Raw genomic sequence first — 15062 nt, forward strand, 5'->3', positions numbered from 1 at the left:
TTTCAGTAGCGGTCATTATTCAAGTTACTGAATAATTAAGCATGTTACAACAAAGCTAATATATGTTTGGAACAAAATATGTATGTAAATATGTTTTTCTCAATTTTCATCACAATACCTAAAAATAGGATTATGTTTTAGAAAAATATCTCTATTGATTTAGTTTTTTTATAGAACTATATACACCAAAAATTATTTAAAAAATAATGTACTAGATTTAGATGTACAAATAAATCAAAATGAGAAACACTTTATAAGTAACTGAATGAAAAATGTTCACGACACCATGAAATCAATGAGCCCCTTCACTGTCTATAGTTCTATACATCCGAAAAATAAACCCGTTGCATTTTTCGCGCTAGATTTTCTCTGATTACTTGAACGCATTTTACTTTCAGTTCAGTTTTAAAAAAATACAGATGTTCATTTGAGCCTTTAAACTAGAAATATCAGGTAGTATAACTTTCCTAACCATTTCAAATACACCTTAAAATTTAATGAATTTCCATTATTTTTCTTTGCTTAAAATTTGACAACGTGCAATATAAGTGTTAGAAATTTAGAGTTTAGTTAGATGCATCGGACGTGAGTAGGCCATGTGCGCTTTGTCAGAGAGCTGTCCGGATTGCAAGGGAAAGTTTATAAGGCTAGAGTATAAATGAATACTTTTAAGGGCCATGGTGACGTTGGTGTCCTCACGGCCAAGGTTTTTCCTAGGAGGCATTCTTGTGCTGACTGAACGTGGCAACAAGTCACAGGAATAAACAAGCCATTCGTTGGTAAAATTGTGTATTATATAATTCGTAATTTCACCTATTCCGCTCATTTTCCTGATTTTCTTATATAAGAAGGATTAGTAGTTTCATTTTTGTTATTTTCACACTTAATAAAATGTTCGTCAAAAATAAAAAGTTTGATGGAGGAATAAAACAGACATCATAAAAAAAAAGAGGACTATTGGGATATGAGAAGCAGGTACTACCGTAATATAACACACAATTGAACTTTAGAATTTAAAAATGAATAAGTATTCTCTTTTCGTTGCGTTCTTACTAAAGACGTTCTATCTAAAGACGAACAATTTACAAAAAAAAGAATTCAATTATCTTCTTTCGTTCCGGAGATATTCCCAAAAACATGGTTTCAACCCCCAACTTCGAGGGCTATTTTCACCCCTTCCATGTGAACGATTGCCGATAAAAAAAAATACGTGTCAAATATTTTGTTGAGAACTATTTTTCACATAAGTTTCATTAAAATCGATGTGTCGCGGTTCGATATGTTTCCTTGTTAGCATGCTTACGTTAGAAGGACTATCCTCGACAACGCAGTTCGTTGAATTTCTAATTAGGCAGGATGTTTACTCCTCGCCTCTAAATAAGATATGAAAGAAATAACAAGGACAAAGAAAAGCACTAAAATAAATGTAATAAAATCAATACAGAAATATCAGTGAATGTTCGAACAACGCACAGTGGCGAAAAACGGCGAAAACGTGGACAAAAGTCAAAAAATGAAAATCGCAATTCTTGAAATCCGTTTAATGGAATTAGTTTATAAGGAATCTGTGCATACTGTTTTCACAGTTTTAATGAATTTATTACTACCATTTTGAAGATATGAGCCTCCAAAGTTGAACATTTTTTAAAGTCAATTTTTCCGGGTAAAGTTTAACATAATGCTGTTCATTATTTTTTAAATATTATGTTCATCCACTATTATCGGCTGTTTATATGATACTTTAACATTATGATTATGTAAGTTGCACAACAAAATGTTTATTATTAACACTGATATGGAAAAACATATAAACCATAGTCATATTTAATGTTTGTGTAAGGTAAAAGTTGTGATCTTCACCTCGGTTCACCTACCAAATAGGCTTAAATGAAAGCTGGAAGCTTCCCGAATAAGGATCTATAACAATATCTTGCGGTAATTTGCGGTTTTATGAGTTATTCACATTTATGTTCACGCACGCGCCCTATTACCATACGTGACAACAGCGGTTTCGAACGTTTTTCAAATATGTCGTCGCTGACCGTTGCAAAAAGTCTTGTTTTGTAGGTGAAATTTCAATATCCACATCCATATATATATATATATTACATATTAGATATTTAAACATTATTAAAAAATTTAAAAACTAAAAATTGATTTGCAATTTCTGATAATAAAAAATGAATTTGCTAATGAAAAAAATATTATTATGATAGTTCAAACATTCAAGTTTAAAATGCAAAAAGATTTAATTAATTTCGATAAATAGTTTTCGAGATAAAAATTCATACGTACTAGTTAACTAACCGTATTAGTTAACTAACAAATCAAAATTCGATTTTTAACACAAAAAATTAATTTGTAACACTAATATAATCATTGTATCTAAAAACATTTAAATAATTTATCTCAGAATCGAAGATATTAGTTTTGTCCACGTTTTCGCCGTTTTTCGCCACTGTGCAACGGTTGAAATGTTTTCAAACGAGCGTTCTGTCTCGCTCGCTCGTCAACTCGCGCGACTGCTGAGCCTCTTGGCGAGGGTGACGCGGGGGGGCGGAGGTAGCCTCCAACGATATACATATGTTTTGTTCCGCGACGGTTAACTTACTTATCGTATCGAATTGTTACCAGCAACTTCGGCAAACGAAACGTTCTTTCTATTTTTCTCTATTAACCCTTAACGAACGAGCGCATTTTTCTAAAACTATGACCAGTAGGTCGACGGATTTTTAAGAAATTAAGTGTTTCATTTCCAGAGCGAGAGAAGGTGCATAATTAATATCGCTTTATTGGATTTTATAAAAACTTACCGGAATAATAGGTAGTATATGAACAGATATGTCCATACAAAAGATCACTAAAGTGAAAATTTCAGAAAAATAATAGGAATTGAAATAAACAAATAGATGCGTGTATGTAATGTATAGATTTGTATACATTTATAAATTTACTTTTTATAGTTTAATGATATATTTACACAAAATTACTTATATTTTTTTTGTGTGTGGTACTTCTCCCAACAGTCCCCAATGTGAATACCAGGTTTTTTACTACAAGTATCGCAATAATTACGTGTTTCCCGCCTTCCTCCCGGCGTTATCACGTCATGCCGCGTGTATGGCGGCATTCGATTTTTTTAGAATATTTACAATGTCGCGAGTATGGCGGCATTCGTTCGTTAAGGGTTAAGATATTCTCACGACCACGAACAGTAAAACGTACTGCTTCGGCACCTTTTCTTTTGGTATTTAATAAGTTAGTTAATTACGTTAAAAGACATTTGATTTGTGTGTGTGTCGTGCGATTATATTTAATATTTTGACCAATGTACAGTTCCTTTTTGTTTAAAATATAAGTTTACTGTTCCATCGGAAGTCCGGCAAAAAACTATCGTTTTTATTTCCTCGGGTACAATATCCAACTCTACGCGATTTTCGTCAAGAGCGATATTGCCCCAACAGTGAATATTAGAACTATCAAGACATTCTATAAACGCTAAAATTAAAAATTGTGGAATTATATGCAACACCACAAAATAAGAAACATTAGAAAGATATCGCACAATACAACTCGCGTTTGCTTCCTTTAAGAACACACGTTCGTCCTGTATCGAGAAGTCTTACCTTCTTTATGAAAATTAATAATTAATTAAGGTTTTGTCAACATAAATATATAGATTCTTTTCGTGTATTTTAAATAAAATTAAATATCTCCTTCCACACAACGACTTTTTGCTGCGAACTGCCAGTATTCGTCTACTATTGTTACTCACTGTACATACGCATTTACGCTACATAGGTCAAAGAGACCATCAAGGCGGTTGGAAAAGAATTCAAAACAAAAGAATTCAAAACAAAAGAATGCCTAATAATTTAGTTCAAGGAGTAGATATCAGTAGAAAAACAACCAACAATTGTTACATTAATATAACTCTTAACGACATGAAATGAACTTTTTACTATAACTTCAAAATTATTTATAAATGCTTCTTTCTTTATTACCTTACATAGGGCTGCAAATTTGCGGGTTCGAATATTATTTAGTTCTCAAAAAACTAAACATTTCAAATCAAGACGTCGATTAAAATTAAAATAAATGTATCAATGGAAAACTAGAATTAACACTGTTATTTAAAGTTATCACTTAAAAAAATGCCATACTCCTGTTGTTCACTATAATATGTGTTCAATTATCATTTTAATTAATGAGCAAAATTAAGTATATGCATTGAGAGACACTAAGTCTGCAATAAAGAAAATCCTTAACTCTATCTCCACAATCAATGGGTACTAGGCCGTTTTTATATCTAAGGACAATTGAGCAAATACGTGACAGACTCAGAATGTTATATTTTTTCAAGAAGTGGGACCCAGTTTTACTATTTTAAGAAAACCTTTTCATTTTTAGTTCATCCTTGAATTACAAAGAGGTCCTTCCGAATCGCTTAAATAAATTCATTTGTTTTGAAAATACTCCACTTTTATTGTATTTAAATAAGTAACCACCCAATATTCCAACAGTATGCAGCGAAAAAATACTATCTAATTAGCGTTAGCATTACTCCTATTGTTATTAGAAAAGGAAACATTTATTATAAGGCAAACACGATGTAAGTCGCGCGTCGCAATCAAAGGGTCGTAGCCGAACTTGAAAAATAAGAAGAAAATAAAAGAACAAACAATTGAAAGAAACATTGGCGTGCCGATCCCAATTTTGTTGAAATCTTATTCCCTCCTTGTCCTAAATGTAGCCATTACCGACCAGCGGAAACAAAAGAAGGCGTGGAGACATCAAATACATGTATTAGAAATAGGTTTCTCGAAACGCCTAGAACATCAAAATCTCTCGAAACACAAGGAAGATTAAAGTTTTCAAACTTTACACTTCTTTCATGATTTAAAATAATCGAAATAAGGAAAACTAATAATAACAATGAACAAAGAATTTGATTCGTAAATTTGCAAAATTTTGTCGACATTAGTTCTTAAAATAAAAGACTTCTATTGCAAAATAAAATCACTAATTTCAAGTTTAAAATTTTTTGAGATTTTCGGAATTTTATTTAAAAATTTGATTTTAACCCGTCGGTAACAATTACATACGTGCAAGAGATATTACAGTGTTCATTCTATATACGCAAAAATGTTCTTTACGATATAAGCAAAAATGTTATCCCCATCACTCGGAGGAAGACCCCTCGAGATGCCAGAGGTTCGCTCGCCGGGAAATGTAACGTGATCCGGGGCTTAGTGTATCCCTGAGACAAACCAATGCAAATATAAAACGTTTTTATTTTTGACTTTTTCGTTATCAAACTTTTACCAATTAATTCTTGACATTTTTCCGATTAAAATGGGACCAAACACGATATAATTTGGACTATATTTACTGGTTTAATTGACGATAAAAGTTTCTAACGCAGAGGAGGATCGCGAGTGAAGAAGAAAGAGACACTGCGGTCGTGGCAGTCGGCAAAGATCAAAAGTCTGTTCAATTGTTTGCAATGCTTAAGCAATGCTAACTTTTTTATTTTTCATCCATTTTTTAAACAACTTTCTTCATCATATTCGTGACTTTTTTCTGACTAAAATGAGACCAAACACGACGTAATTTGAGTTATATTTATTTACAATATCTTATTAGAGTAAAATCATCGATGTACGCGTAACATTTGAAATTACAAGTAAATATGTCCCGAAGTATGTCGTGTTTGATCTCATTTTAATGAGAAGAATGTTACAAATATGATGGACAAATTTCAAAAAAAAATTCGAAAATAAAAATGTTTTATTCTTGCATTAGGAGTGTCCTTCTAGTAGGTCACTGTTTGTTTACGTTCGGTCTCCTTCGCTCGAAATGTAGCACCTTTACGATATACGCAAACGGCGACCGTATTATTTTTCTCTTCTGTCCTTTTCTACGTTCGGCAAAACATCAATCAATGTAGGACCTGTACGATATACGCAAAACCCCAGACCTGAAATATTTGCGTATATACAATATTCACTATAACTACATGTGAATTTCCGTATGTCCAACTACCTAAATACCCCAATATTCTAACATCACAAAACTATTTAAAGTTAACCGAATCATGCTCCATTAGATTCGAGTTAAAAAACAAATTAAATTAAATAAGAGTTGCATGAATATCAATTCCAAGAGTTCCGACGAAGTACGCAAATAAACATATGGATTTTTAAATTTATATATCTAGAATACAGAATGTAAGATTTTACGTCAGGAATACAGTGGTTAAAAAAAGTTAGACATAGTATGTCAATTTGAGTGCTTTTATCCATGCTTCGTTGGCCAGGTAAAGAATGACACTAGAATGGTAAAACCTATTTTTCCGTTGGTTTTATTTATTCATTTATTTCTTTATTTTATTGTTATAAATGATCAACATTATAAAATCACTTTAACGCTCGTGAACATAGCAGGTTAACAAAGGTAAAAATGCTTTACATACACATAATTTAATTGCTGTATTCCTAACATTAAAACTTGTATTTTTATATACTAAGCTATTAAATGAAGAAAGAAAACAAATAAAAAAATAAAATAAAAATAAAAAATAAAAGATTAACAATTTCGAATGCCCCAAGGTAAAGTTTAATCAAATAAAGAAGAAATTTAAAATAAAGAAAATGGTGAAATTATGTTTTGTACTTATTAAAACGCAGTTTTAGTCTTTCCATTTCCTACATCACTTATTCTTAAAGTGAACCATGCCATTTTGAGACCACCAACTGCAATTATACTACCTACAATCGTAAAGTGAATCAAAAGAAATAATTTCTTAATAATAATTTCCATACTAGGCAACTTTCAAAGAAGAGAAAGTAATTAATGTTAAAAACTAGCACCATTTATATCTAATTGTTTAAAAATAGTAATTATATCAAGAATAAAAATTAAATACTAATACCTCCTTGCTTCTGTTTTAAATTTTTTAAAAATAATGAAATGCAACAAAATTTTCTTTGATTTCATACGAAATTTAAGCAAATACACACATTTCGTGTATTTAATATATTTCATTAAAATTTCAGGACACTCATTTTTTAATCCGTTCCAATAAAAAAAAAGTTAAGAAAATGAAAAGAAAAGAAGAACAAATAAAAAATAATATGCGTCTCAACCTTAGCTTTCGGTTTAACAAATCCAGTAATTTTCGACCAAATTAGAATATACTGTGATTCAAAACTATTACTTTCGATGTACGAAATTCACAAATGGTAAAAAAAGAGTGAAATCGATGTTCCACAGGTCACAGTGTCCTCTGGTTAGTGTGAAGACATTGAAACGGTCAATAGAGCGTAAAACGTGTTTGTGAAGTTTAATAAACAAGAATACATTAAACGTAGTACTATAGTGGAAAAAAATATACATGCAGTTCTCTCTTATTGCTAAACTGAAGCAATGGCGGCAACTTCAAAAAATGTGATTACATTAATTACTATGGTGTTGAAAAATATGGTGTATTTAGATGTACCGAAAATTAATTTTTAAAGTATTAGGCAAGAATTAGGCATTTACAGTATAAGTACTATCTAACTGCAACCACAAATACAAATCATAAGTTACTAAAGAATGATTGTTGTATAATTATCCATAACTTCTGCATATATGTATATATGCAATTTCGTTGTCAGTTAACCGAATCCGATGGTGTGAAGGTAAATTTCATAATAAAATGAAATAACATACAATTTTCAATAAAATACATTAAAAAAAAAATATATATGGAACCATAAAAGAATGGAATGATGTTGATGCAACATATTTTTATAAACATATATAATCAAGACCAGAAAGATCAGCAAATCTAACAAAACAAAAGAGATGCCCGATGGAATAGCAATTAATGATATTTGCAATAAAATTATTAACTTTTATAGCATAAAAATTATTTCAAAATTATGTATTGTATTATGTGTATTCATAATTTGAAACAAATATGTGAAAACTTAAACATTCATAACGTCCGTGTATACAGACATTTTTGTAACTTATTGTATAACATATGCACATAAACGCGATCGAAATTAAGTTAATAAAATAAAGGAATTAAATATATTAACTTACAAGGGATGCCAATCCGTTTGAAGAACCACCTCTTTTTGGAAAGTAAATTAATAAAGAAATAAGACAATCACTCACTTATACTGTCGGCAATACACTGTGCCGTTGCCGAGTGCGACAGCGTCTTTTATTTGTTCACACCAATCCACCACCACCGATACTTGGTTGCTAATGGTTACGACGACCGTTGGCGAAACCGAAAAATCGTCAACGGTTTCGACAACATGGCGGAGCATAAAACGTTATATCGGGTGCCACAGACGTTGCTAAGCAACTCCTCGATATAAGCGAGGTTGATCTATACGATATAAACAAAAAAAATTATCTCCATCACTGGGGGAGGGGGGAATCGCTTGAAACGTTATAAACTTTTTTCGCGAGAAATGTAACACGAGCCGAGCTGAAATAAATCCGCGAGACAATATCAACGCAGGAGTAAAACTTTTATATTTTCTTTTTTCTTGTTATAAATTTTTTACCAATAGATTTTTAATATATTTTCCGATTAAAATGAGACTAAACACAATACAATTTGGATTATACTTATTAGTTTAATTGACAAAAGTGAGTTTTGAACGCAGAGAAGAATAGTGAGTTAAAAAGAAAGAGACGCTGCGATTGCGGCAATCGGCAAAGATCGAAACCCTCTTCAACTGTTTACAATACTAACTCATTGTGAACATTTTTATTTTTAATTAAAATATTTTTTATACAACTTTCTCCGGCGTTATTTTGATGTCATTTTTTTATTAAAATGATAGCAAACGCAACGCAATTTGGACACATTTATAACGTCCCTAAACAGCGTCGCAGACCCGACATCGAGGTTGCTGCGCTGGCGAATCAAGTTAAGTGAGTATGACTACGAGATTAAATATAAAGCCGGAAGCCTGAACACCAATACGGACGCATTATCCCGTAACCCCGTTCCAACGAAAGTGCTACCGGTTAACGCGAAAAGGTCTCGCCCATCAGCTACAAGTACAGACACCCAAAGGGAAATAAAAAAGAAGAAGGAATTTCACCAATATAAAACTCGACCGCGAGAATCAGCAACGTCCAGTTCTAAAGAAATCAAAAGGAAAAAAGAAGTTCATCAATACAATACTCGACCAAGAGAATCAGCTACATCCAGTTCCAAGGAAATTAAAAGGAAAAAAGGGGTCCACTAATACAACACTCGACCACGGGAGTCAGCTACATCCAGTCCGCGAGAAATCAAAAAGTAAAAGGAGTGGCATCAGTACAAAACCCGACCACGGGAATCGACTGCAACTAGTTCAAGGGAAATCAAAAGGCCTAAGAGGTATCATCAATACCCTACTCGTCCATTGGAAGATAAAAATTCAGACGCACTTCCTCATAAACGCAGGAAAGGGATAAAAGAAGAAGAAATAAGCTCCGACGAATCGAACTATTACGATACAGACGGTTCCGAAGAAGATACCATTAACGAGAGGGAAAATGAAGAAGTTATTAACTACGGAAGAAATAAAGAACACCAAATGCAAGTTCAAGCACAAATTCATCAACCACCCTGCGCATTCAAGGCGAAAACTCCACCGCCACTAGTATTAAGGAAAAACGACCCTCTGGTAATCGGAGATGAAATAGAAGAATTCAGTGAAGAAACAATAATTCCCAAACATCTATTTAGAGATCCACCGAAAATTAATGCTGCACCTCCATCTTCAGAATCCGAGAGAGAAGAGGAAGAAGAACCTCCTTACGAGCCTAAAAAGTTAAATAAATCGGGTCCAATAACTCCCATTAAAATAAAACGAGAAACTTATAGTAAGTAAAGTGCGAAAACCAAGGATAACAGAAGAAGTAACAAGCTCTGTAATCGAAATGAAAGATCATCTCTGGACAAGAAAAGGACCAATAGCAGTATTTTGGGACTCCCAAGGAATTCCTCTTGATTCCGAGTCGGAGTTATTCACCAAGAGGAAGAAAATCAAACCAGCACCTGAAAAGGAAATAACTCAATTTAAATTGAAGAAGCAATGGATATTCGGCGTAACCATCATATCAAAAAAGGAATTACCTCAGACCCTTAAGAAATTCGCGTTACTCCTCCGAAAAAATAAAATTAGTGACCTTAGCTTACCAGATAACAAAAATCTTAAAAAATTAATACACTTAACTTTTGCTGACATGCCTATACGTATCACCATTTGCACCGGGGATATTAAGACTCCATTGTTCGGGGAAAGAATCCCTATAATTCAAGAAAATTATATAACACCCACCGGGGGGCATAAAGGAATACGAAAAACTTACCATCGCGTCAGAGAATTATTATTGGAAGAATATGAAGAGAGAGATAGTCGATTTTGTAAGAACCTGTATAGACTGTCAGAGAAACAAATTAGTTCGTGTAAAAAATAAAGAACCCATGGTAATTACGGATACTCCCCTAGATGCATTCGATAAAATCTCGATGGATATATTAGGACCCTTACCATTAACCTCAAGAGGATACAGCTATATATTGACCATCCAAGATAATTTAACTAAATATTCAGTAGCAGCACCAATCGCCTCAATGACCGCAGAAGACGTAGCGAAAGCATTCACTGAGCACTTTATTTGCACATTTGGCTCTCCAAAGGCGATTTTAACTGACCAAGGGGCATGTTTCATGAGCGCTTTAATGAAGAAGTTAGCTAAAATATTCCACATACGGGCATACAGAACGTCGTCTTTCCATCCGCAGTCAAATGGATCCCTAGAAAGAAGCCACCAAGTATTAATAGAATATCTAAAACACTTTCTCACAGTAGAAAAACAATGGGATGAATGGCTACCGCAAGCGATGTTTTTCTACAACACCAGTCTCCACGAAGGTACAAGATTTACTCCTCACGAGTTAGTATTCGGTAGGAAAGCAGAACAACCGCCGAATTTTCCAACAGAAGATGCAATATGCACTTATCCGGACTACGTCGACGATCTTATCACAAAACAATTTCCGGAAAACTGCACGAAACAATCTCGAACAGGCGAAACACCGACAGAAACATTACTATGACAAGAAGATCCGACCGATTCATTATGAGACAGGCGAGGACGTATTCCTCCTTAATCCGGCACGGAAGAATAAACTTAAGAAGGAATACTCAGGCCCTTACAAGATTACACGTATCGTAGGGGACAATAACGTAGAGTTACAAATAGACCGTAGGAACAAAAGGAGAATCGTACATAAGGATCGAGTTAAGCGGGCCTATTTACAACTGAATAATTGGAAATCGACAGAAAGATGAATACGTGCGTAAGGGCGTAGCCGTACGAACAAGGAGTCATTAGTAAGTGTGCCATCCGAAGGAACAGTCACAAAAAGAAAGTGAAGAGATTAATCAAAACCTGTGGAAAAATGGAAACTCCAGCAGACAACCACCTGCAATCAGCGATCTGCATGAAAGATAGGAGAATCGCCTTCTCCTACAAGTTTAACCAGAGCGTGGGACGATTGTGCGGGAATTGCGTAAGCACTGCGCACCCTGATGCCAAGAAGGAATGGTGGAGCGCAGAAAAGCATAAAAAGAAAAATATTCATTATATCCTAATAATGATATCTAGAATAAAATATGTTCGTACATATATTCGCATATAGGAAACCACCATTTCATAAAATACGACTCAGCAACACGGAAGGCCCGATGTATGCGTTGTAAGCAGAGGTTTTCTGTCATGCTGCCCGCGATGGCCTGTACCACCTGCCGAAATCGCATTTTACAAATGGATAGCGTCGAAGAGGAGGCATTCCACACAGGGGTCCTCCTGAACTCGGACGGGAACTACCCCGTAATAGAATTAGAAGATGTCCGATTCCACCAGTTCTGAATATAAAAATCTACTGATTAAATATATACATATATGTGCATATTAAATAAAGTTATGACTGAACACTTTTTTTCTGCTAAATAACTAACACCACCCATAAGGCTAAGTTATGAAAGCAAAACGAGTAAAAATAATAATAAATTCTAAATTACGCCGTAATTAGCACACGCCGTTACGTAATCGCGACAATCAGCGACGCCATAATTAATCGCGCCATGATTGATCACGCCACAATAAATCCCATAGTAATAGACAACGAAGCACATTACAAGCAACATGACACGCCGAGCAGGAAGGAAAGCCGTGACAAGAAATCTAAAGTCAAAGATACAGAAAAATCTAGGCCAGGTAAAATAATTACGCATACACATATTCCGCATATACGTAATTGAGATTCGATTCGATCAGAAAAAATCCACCAACGAATGGAAAATAGTCAAAATTGACACACCCAACCCACCATACGAGACATACAAAAGCATCAACCGCGGAGACCCGCGACGTGAAAATTGGAAAATCCTGTGGTTATTTGGACGAGGCGCAGTGTCACCCCGGAACAACACGGAATTCTGCAAGTGCCAAAAATGCACCACTGAGCGAGCCACCAACAAAAAGTCTCTTGAGGACAAGAGACTTCGATGAGGGGGAAGGTGTAGCGTCCCTGGAGAAGTTTTTTGGCTCCCTTCAACGTCGCGACAATCTTGTACCCACCGGTTAGAATAGTTAATTACCGACAGTGATTGCCAAAATTACCGACGATGGGTCACGTATCGATTATCGATCTACCAAATTCGACAGTCGGTAATCAATATATATACATATTTTCATTTATATTAATTAACTTATGATTTTGATTTAGAGTAGGTAATATCTTCCATAAAAATAATTGAACATTAAGTTAGAACGATTAAAACAAGATTATGTATTATTTTATTTTATTTTTCTAATAAATAGTTTGTACATATAAGAAATTTCTGTTACGCTATGATGTGCCTACGTGCCGCGATACTCGCCCGAAATCCTTGAGATAAGCGCTGATCCTAGAAAAAGAAAGCGATACTATTTCTATTTACGGCATTATCAAACATTAAATTAATTAATTAGCTAAATCAATTTATATACGTAAAATCAACCAGTATTAAACTACTCATACCCGGAACCACAATTATTTTCTTCAATTAAAAAGCTGTAAATCGGAATAGATTCGACTCTCGTAGAATTCGTGCGCAGTTAATTAGAAAAGGACAGAAAATGTATTTTTCGCTAAAACACCGTTATACTACTATTTTAATATCAAATTGTTAGCCAGAAATTAAAGAGCGACATTTAAATCATAATTAAACCGTTCGATTTTATAATTAATGTATAATAACGAAGTTATATGAACATTTAGATATTCTGACGTCACAGAAATTCCAGGAATTCGTCGAACCTGCGAGTATAAAAGGGCGAGCGAAACCCGTCTAAAAGCAGAACAGTTTTCGAAGTCGAGCTAGTCACAACTTTCTCTGATAAGAATAAGAACTCAGAACAATTTTCGCTGTCAAGAGCCGCAACGAATCTTGATACTTGATTGGTCAAGCGAGTATACGCCATTTGTACTTGGTCGTGGGTCGTTTTAGTAGCTGGCTAACGCAGAGCTCCCCAATTAACACGTTGAGTGCCACGTCAGTCATTGGTGACTGACACTGAATTTTCCGTTCAGGCCGCGTCAGTCACCGGTGACTGACAGTGTAAAATATGACATAAACTAAAAAATTTACATTGTTTTAAGTTGTTACCTAAAATTTATTTAAAGTCCACTTAATTTTTATTTAATACGGGATTCTATTATTAATGGATTTTATTAAAACATGGTAAGCATAAAAAGCATTGCTGTACCACGATACCAGCGCGCTTCTAGGCAGCGTGCGTGGCCTGACTGGGATTTCCTTACAAAAGCGCGTGGCACTCAACATGTTAAGCGTTTCGGATGTCAGTATTCGTTTTGGCTAAAAGGGTCATGAACCATTTAGTTGTCGAGTCAAATCATAAGAGTAATTGTTCCGAAGAGTAGTTCCTCAGATTCAGGTAAATTTTGGTCATTTGAATTAATAAAAGAATACTGTTCTCACTTAGCGTCATTTCCGTAATCGATTACACCGCGTTAGATAGTAGATAAATCTGTCTAATTTTTGCGAAAGCGTATTTAGGTGCGTTTCGAGAATCTCACTTAGGTCAAATTCCTCGCAGCGGTAGATTATAAAGCGCTAATATTAATTAATATCGTCAAAGAACATTTATACAAATCAATCGTACAAATAGAGATAAATTTTGTCATTGCGATAACTTCGAACACGAGAATCGAATACGTATAAAAGCGAAGTTAACTTTATCAGAGATCAGAATTAGATACAGTCCAATATAAATTATTAACCAGCGAGTTTTATATCGTAAAATCAAGATTATCTATTACATTTTGGCGGTTCGTCTAGTTATAATAGGGAGCTAGGAAAAGGAAAGGAGAGGGAGAACGTTTCATCCGGGGCCCGCTAGTGGACTCATCAGTAAGGCGTTCTAGCAGGCCCTTGCCTTAGACGCGGGGATGTAAGGAAGGAATGGACAGGAACTATATACATGAATAGGAAAGCTCTTTGAGTACTAGCGAGAAAGTCTAGGTCTCGATCCTATGCGCCGTCTAGTGGCGATGAGCGTGGGAGTGAAACCGCCACAACATATTTGTTAAATTCTATTATTTCTATTATTATCATTATATCAAGATCTATTTAGTTTCTCTATTCTAATTAATCATTTATAATCTATATACTTTTCTTTATTTGTTGTTATTGTTATTTGTTAGTTTCATTTCTTATCGTTTTATTGAATAAACCTTATTGTTGAAAGATATTGACCTGTGGATTTCACTCCTTAACCGCACACCACACGAATCCCACAATCTTTACATTTAGTTATTTTCCAAAACGAGTCGTTCAGTTGGTAAAAGCCGCTCTTTACCTTACTAGCGCTAGTAACTATCTGAATCTAGGTTCCAGAGTCGTTACACGTTTTAAATAGAGAAAAAAATAATTTTTTTTTGGTGACAGCGGTGGGATAGTTCAGGAATAGGTCATTGAACGTAGCTG

General features: G+C 34.3%; 1 protein-coding gene across 2 annotated transcripts in view; it reads right to left on the reverse strand.

Annotated features, from left to right (window-relative positions):
• LOC105663393 (uncharacterized) overlaps positions 1–15062 on the reverse strand; it is a 119199-nt gene that overhangs the window by 93593 nt on the left and 10544 nt on the right. Inside the window, exon 2 of one of the 2 annotated variants that reach the window (XR_013037361.1) lies at positions 11696–12980. The exons of the other annotated variant lie outside the window; for it this stretch is intronic. The gene's annotated coding sequence lies outside the window, so the exon portion shown is untranslated. Of the gene's footprint in view, positions 1–11695; positions 12981–15062 lie in introns of those variants that run through there. 2 annotated transcript variants of the gene reach the window in all.

Source organism: Megachile rotundata, chromosome 2 (assembly GCF_050947335.1).
Source record: "Megachile rotundata isolate GNS110a chromosome 2, iyMegRotu1, whole genome shotgun sequence".
NCBI classification, from domain to species: domain Eukaryota; kingdom Metazoa; phylum Arthropoda; class Insecta; order Hymenoptera; family Megachilidae; genus Megachile; species Megachile rotundata.